At 42.1% G+C, this 7,389-nt stretch overlaps 1 non-coding gene across 1 annotated transcript; it reads right to left on the bottom strand.

Moving 5' to 3' along the window:
- Nucleotides 1-731: 731 nt before the first annotated feature.
- On the bottom strand, nt 732-836 carry LOC127196763 (U6 spliceosomal RNA). Its single transcript, XR_007831534.1, has one exon. It is a non-coding gene; the product is annotated as a U6 spliceosomal RNA (small nuclear RNA).
- Nucleotides 837-7,389: the final 6,553 nt, after the last annotated feature.

Below are 7,389 nucleotides of genomic sequence, written 5' to 3'. Positions count from 1 at the left end.
CTCCTGGCAACACCCAGCCTACATCAATGAGGATGATGAGCATCAAAGAACCTCCTTATGGAGATGGCTTCAAATGTCCTCATTTCTACCACAGACAAAATTCTGCCTAAAAAAGGGCAAGCTTGCAAACTCTGCCAAGAAAGGGTAAGCAAGTCCTCAGTAGTTCCTGACTCACAAATATGTCTGTCAGATATATTGGGCCAGAAGGCTGAAGAAGATGCTCCAACATAATAGAGAGTTTTGAGTAACTAATTAGGTAGAAAACTGTGTCTGTCATCTTCTCATTTGGAAAGCTACTAACCTGCACTTCCAGCATACTCAGGTAATCAAATTTATTCCTTCTCAAGTCTCTGATGGAGTTGAAGACCAGATAGCTTAGTTTTACAACGAAGCTTAGTTGTTCAGGAGTTAAGATGTTTTTGTATCTAGATAGATGTTTTAAGTTGATAATGGCAAGATGTGATGGAGATTAATTTACATTCAGAATTTTAGATGCACCAAAGTAGGAAAGATGTTTTCTTCAAGGCTGTCAAATACAAATAGCCAAAACACTAAGAATGTAACATTTATATAATTCCTGATTGTGTCATGGTTCTTGCTATAGGTAGTTTATTGTATATATGTGTAATAATATAAATGTATATGTAAAATATGTAAAATATTAAAAATGTTCAATTAATTTAAAAACGGAAAAGCAACAAGTTATTCATTGTTTATTTATTTATTTACTTTAAAATAAGGAGTGCTTCCAGAATTTGCATGCCATCCTTGTGTGAGGGTCATGCTAATCTTCCCTGTAGTACTTCAGTTTTAGTAGATTTACCACCAAAATGAAAACAATTACATATATATTAACATACTTTATTTGACAAAACAAATCTGTCAGAAGATCAACACATCATAATTTCAGAGTACCTGAAAAGTGTAACACTTGCCTAAGAATAGATAAATGTGTTAATGGAACAAAAAACTCATAGTTATAAACCTAGACGGAAGTGGCCTCTTCATTTACCCTCATTTTACAAAGAATCAGAGAAGGGAACAATCTTCCAAAGTGGATAAAGACAATTGGCTATCCATAGAGAGTGATGACGCATAGCTACTTTGTCCCTTTCGCAAACACTCCAAGGCGTCTTATACCAGATTCCTCATGAAGTACACACTGGTGTGTCAGGTTACTGAGGTGTGTTCTGCAGCTCAGCCCTGGAGACACAGATTAATCACAAAAGGACTCAGCTGTCACTCCAAGTACTTGAGCTGCTCAGGAAATGGGCTGATCTTCAGAATTGTCTAAAATGTAGGCAAGGAGCCAATATTTTTGACCATCCATTGAGCACTCATTGGATACAGGTTACCCTAGGGAAGCGGTATAGTTTTGGGCAGCGGGGCTCTCTTAGGAGGACCCTAGACAGAGTCCCCTGTCAGGAGCCATAGGACCTTGCCTGACCTGCCCCAGTGGCTGAGAGGCCCTGCTGGCTGAGAGCCACAGCTGTCTGCATACTTGAGATAATTATTCTGCCTGGCTACCACAAAGATCCAGCCTGACCTTGAGAAAGAGAACATTCGGTGTATCGAGACTTCTGTATAGTCGCCCCACTCCACACCTGCTGTCCTTGGGCCTGGCCCAGAAGATTTTGTAACTTTCCACTGCATTCCTTCTCACCCCCGCCCTTTCAGAAGCTTATTATAAATTTGGATACCCCCTTACAATAAATGGCCCTCGATAAGCAAACTTTTTCCTGGGCTCGTGCCTTTCTTTCGCCTATTCTTTATTCACAGTTCGCGACCCTCCTCGCCACTCCACGAATAACTGAACCCGCGGATCGGGAACAGTCCCCACCCAGTAAAGACCCCAGCCTAGAGCTCCAAGGGACTACAGAAAGAGGTCTCAGTCTTCAATGGGTCAGGGATGGGGCATAGGCAGCTAAGTCACCTTCCACAGTAGGGTGCCTGAACAGAAAGTATAAAATTACAAAAGTCCCTGGAGGTGATATGCAGAAAATATCTTCATGGCTCCACTGTAGGGAAACATTTCTTAGATACAGTAGGTAGAATTAGGGTGGATATACAGGCTAGTGGCCAAGTGCTTGCCTAGCACTACAAAGCCCTGGGCTCAATCCATAGTGTACACACACACACACACACACACACACACACACACACACACACACACGGCAGATTCCAAAAACACTAAACATAAAGAGAAAGGTGACAGACAGGAGTTTATAAAAAGGCACTAAAAGAAAATAAAGGACAAGCCAGAGACTATGAGGAAAATATCTACAACAATATAGAAAACATAAAGATAATTTCTACAAAGCTAATCTGCTCTGTTCCCCAAAGATGAAGGGTGAATGACCCGCAGGGCTAATGAGCACAGGCATTATCACATACTAAAGAACATATGTCAAATTTTCTGCCTGCAAACCTACCTTAAGAACCCCGTGACATGCATCCAGCTGTACATGATACAGCTCAATGTCTACTCTCCCCAAGTAAAGCTACAAAAACTATAAATTCTATTAATGAAATTTTAGGTGTCATCAATCCAAGAAAAATGGTCAGTGATACTGGTTAGTGTTTGTCATCTAAGCACAAACCTAGATGTCTGTCTTTAAAGGGGATCTGGAGCATAGAGATGCCTCCTCCACCTGGGTATATTGGTGTATTTTCTTAATTGCCATTTGGTATAGGAGAGTCAATCCCACTGAAGGCAGTACCACCTCTGAGTAGCTGGGTCTGAGCTGTAGAAGGGCAGCTGAGCAAGGCAGGGAAACCAAGCCAGTAAGCAGTGTTCCTTCATGGTCTTGGCTTTAGTTCCTGCCTCCAGTTCCGGCTCTGAACTCCCTCAGTGGTGGACTCTTGCCTGTAAGTGGTAGGATCAGTAAATGCTTTCCTTTCCCACAAAACTTTCGGATCATGTGTTTACCAAGTAACAGAAAAACAGACCAGAACAGATAGAAACCAAAATGCCTGGGTTTTGCTTCAGTATGGCTTCAGTCTCCCAAACTTGTGTAACTATTGCTTATTTTCTGTATTGTTTCTCTAAAGAAACTGAATCTCTTTTTTTCTGTGTTCCCTGATTCCCAAATTATTCTCAACTCTTTTACAAATTATTACATTATATCCTTTGAAGAAAAGGGATATTCTGTAAAATTAGCAAAGTAAATACACCTACTACGGGAACCCGGATCCAGGACACCGTTGAGTGCAGATCTACCTTTATTGCAGAGCAACAAGCATTTTTATACAGCTTTTAAACCAACAGGGAGTTGACATAAGCTGTGGGGTAGCCAACCACCCCACTGTCACTATGGGGAGGTGCCAGGCCTTCCAGCACCCAAGGGAACTTCCGTGCAGATGGGGAAAGCAGCCACTGGCTTGGTCTGGGCCCTATCTGAGGCCTGACCAGTTTTCTGGACCTGCCTTTTGTGTCACACAGTTTGCCAGTGGACAAGGGCACTCATAGTACTGAGCAGTATGGAAGCCTCCCTCACCATCCACTGGGCCTCACAGCACCCACGTCTACATCATCAATATATCTGAGAAAAGTTTTAAATAGTTGTAAAAATAGTAAGCACATAGATTTATGTTAATACTGCATGTGGTGAACCTGCTGCAATATAGAAATATGGCTGCTCCTTAGAGTAGCCCTCACTCCTCAGACATATTCTGCACAGAGCTGAAAAGGGTGCATCACAGAATTGATTTTCTTAGGAGTGTCTAGAGGATTGTGTCTGCTCAATGCCTATTTTTGTGCAATCTGAATGATAAATATCACCTGTGGTAAAGGATCTCACATAGCAAGATGTATATTCCTAGGTTCTAGGTATGTACATAATGTCTTCTTTCACTTTTAGTAGGTAAGGGAAAAATAAGTATGGTCAGTCTGTCTATCTGTCTATCTGTCTCTCTCTGTCTCTGTCTCTCTCTCTCTCTCTCTCACACACACACACACACACACAGAGCTAAAAGAGACTATCAACAAAAGGGAATTGAGAACAAGATGGCTTGGTGATAAAAATGCTTGGAGTTCGAGCATAGGGACTCACGTTCCATTCTCCTTTCCCATGGCGGAAGGAGGACCAAGTCTTCAAAATTGTCCCCTCACCTGCACATACACACCCTGGTACATGTAAGCCCCTCTCAATAATAATCAACACGCTTTATTAAAAAGGTAAAATACACAAAAATGAACTCCGGAAGTTTTGGTGGGGTGCTTTGATAGATTTTCTTAGAACTCCAACTTCTCGGGGTTCACATTTGTACTTAACAACAGAACTTTATAGTACATACACAAAGCCCTGCCACATGTCATGGGGACTGTCATCTTTTCTGTGTGCCCCCAGCATCAGGACATGGAGATGGGATGACAGGACCATCAGTGACAAGTCACACATAAATGCACAGATTTTTTTCTTTCTCTTATAGCTTATTAAAAAGCAATAAGTGATTACTTAGCCATCATTGGTAATTGGATAGGTGTTTTTTATTATTCATCAGCATATTAAGTTTTGAAAGTACAAATAACATGATAAACCCAAGTAGGAAAATTTGAAGAAAGAAAAGAAGACAAAATGGAGATGAGCCCAGAGTTGCAGATGATGTTGGGTATATCTGAAGATAACAGGAAAGGCACCCAACAAGTTATTAGTAAACTAAAATGATGCCAAGAAACTAGAAACATCTTAGGAGAACAGGGAGCAAAAGAAAAAAAAGGGGGGTGGGGTAGACAACCTTGGGTGAAATTGATGGGGGAAAGCTGCAAGTCTGAGAGTTTCCAAGCAGAAGACTCGGGTCACTGATCAAGCACCACAGCTTGCATCAGGGAGTGAATTTTCTCAGTGGTGGGATTGCACTCCTTCATCAACTGTCCCCCACTGAGGAAGGGGCAATGCCAACACATTCTAAATTCCACCATGTGTACAAGCCCCTTAAGTCTCATCAGAGGACAAGCCTCAGTTCAGCAGACCTAGACCAGACCTATCATTTTGCAATTTTAGCACGCTCCCATGGGAGGCTGAAGCTACTGAGCCATGCACCTCACACTCAGCAATGGAGTTCAGCAATGGAGTCCAGCATGGTGTTTTCTAGAGTGTGGCAGGACGTAACAATCAGAATTATCATGGTGTCTGTTAAAAACATTCATTCTGAGCAGCGCTGAGAGTGATACACTTATGTAAAAGTTCTAAAGAAATAATGACTACATTTAATTTGTCTTTAAATACTATAAATTTCAATGTATATACTCACTGATTCATTTACTTATTAATTTTCAGAACTGAGGAATCAAACCCAAGGCTTTGCACAAGCTAGTCAACTGCGCAACACCAGCCTACATCTTCAGCTCTTAATCATGCCATATTGTGACATATTGCTTTAAAAGGTGCTAAGCCAGCATGTCTGCACATATAATTATAACCCAAAGCTGGTGGAGGCACGGGGGTGAGGGAGTGGACAAGTGGAGGATGACTGAGGCTTGACCTCCAGGTTCAGAGAGAGACTCTGTCTCATAGAAGTAACACAGAAGCAGGGACAGCAGGACACCCAACATCCTCTTCTCGTCTTAGTATGTCTAAGGACATGAACACCATACACATGTGCAGGTATATGACATGTGAGTACATGTGCACATACACGCGCATGCACACACACACATAAAAATGAGAAAAGAGAAAAGGAGATGGGGAGGAGGAGAAAAGATAAGTGATAATAAGTAAACAGTTTGCTTATAAGTTGAGCTTCAGTTCATGAGACCCTGCTGCTTGTGTCACAATTTTCTCCAGGATAAAACCATCAGTTTTAGAGGGAAGCTCATTAAAACAAAGGATGCTCTAAAGGGAGGTGAAACATCCCATCCTGCAGGGAAGCTACTTACACTAAGGAAGTAAACTACTCCAAGGTTTCAGGAAGTCCCTGAAACTGACCAGATTTTTCTAGACTCCTCCCTTCCTTATTATAAGTAAGTGATAAGGACTGCTGAGAGACACTCTTAGACAAGCTGAGTTGCCTGCAAAGGTTCAGACCAGCCAAGCGTCCTAGAAGGAACGGAGACCAGATGACCTGCCTGGAAGAAGCAGAAAACACAGGATGAGCTGCCTGGAAGTAGACCAGACCAACTGGGCTACCTGCAAAGGACACTTTGCAACCTGTTGAGCTGCCTGCAGATTATGCAGCACACTCCAGGCTTCCAGCTTCTTTGTAGACTGTCACCTATGCTGAGGGTGGGCTTTTGGTGAAGGAGCTGTCTTTGAGTTACCCCTGCCTCTGTAAGTAACCACTCACCCCTGTTGGTACCCGTAACCCAATTAAGACAAACGGCTTCATCAGCTTGGATTATGGCGGTACCTATACTCTGTTACACAAGGAAACCATTCCCCAGGAATAAGGTCACACAAAAGTCACCCCTTCCCATATTTCAGTTTCTCTAACAGGACACCTTTGCTGTCTGTCTCAGAATATACCATTGACAGAGACGATAATGAGGAAAGAAGATTCAAAGACGTCTAATCTCAACCGCCAACGGCATCACACGGTACTATGAGTCGTGCTGCCCCTGAAACCACATTCTTTCTCCGCCTTTCCATGAACCTTACTGCACTCAGCGTTTTCATTGTTACTATCATTACTGCTGGTGCTGTATTCTTGCTGTGTCCCAAACGTAGTGCTAAAGACTTTATATATAATCACCTTAATTCTTGTCTCATATTAGAAAAAAAGCTGCTAATTCCTACTTCATAGATTGAGAAAGAAAAGGAGAGTCAACTTTCTGAAAGGTCATGCAGCAAAAAGACCAATTGAGAATGGATTTGAACTCTTATCACAGTTTAAACTTCTTGCCTTTAAGCTATACTTGCCACTACATTTGTCATCATATTGATGGCAACATTGAACTTATCATAGCACTTTTTGAAAATGCACACACACACACACACACACACACACACACGGTTTTAGCAGCTTTCCAACAGAGTGCCATCCACTATGTGTTCCCAAGTCTGTTCCTATGCTATGTAAGTAGAAAGTCTTCTTGGAAAGAGAAGTGTTATCACTCCCAGTGCTCTGCAGAGCTGAGAAGAGCATGCCCCCCATAATTTGTCCAAATGTGGAATTCTGTTGTCAGTTCTGTTACCTGAGTTTTCAGTTGTATCTACATCAGTGGACAAGACTGATGTAATATTGTCAATACTTGAAGAAAGGGAAATGTGAATGGAGGTAGAGATTTACACACCAGGTTTACCATTAACCTCTCCCCTGGGGAGTTGGTCTTAAATAGTTCTCCAGATGGCCTCCTGCATTAAAAGGCTATTTGAACTCCGTTGGTGTCTTCTATTAGTCCTCATCAGCAAACATGAGATCTTTCTGTTTCTGAGGCTGTCAGCTCTGATT

This window comes from Acomys russatus, chromosome 12, assembly GCF_903995435.1.
Source record: "Acomys russatus chromosome 12, mAcoRus1.1, whole genome shotgun sequence".
NCBI lineage: Eukaryota > Metazoa > Chordata > Mammalia > Rodentia > Muridae > Acomys > Acomys russatus.
The sequence above is the reverse complement of the archived record's forward strand: the minus strand, read 5'-3'. Positions and strand labels throughout refer to the sequence as shown.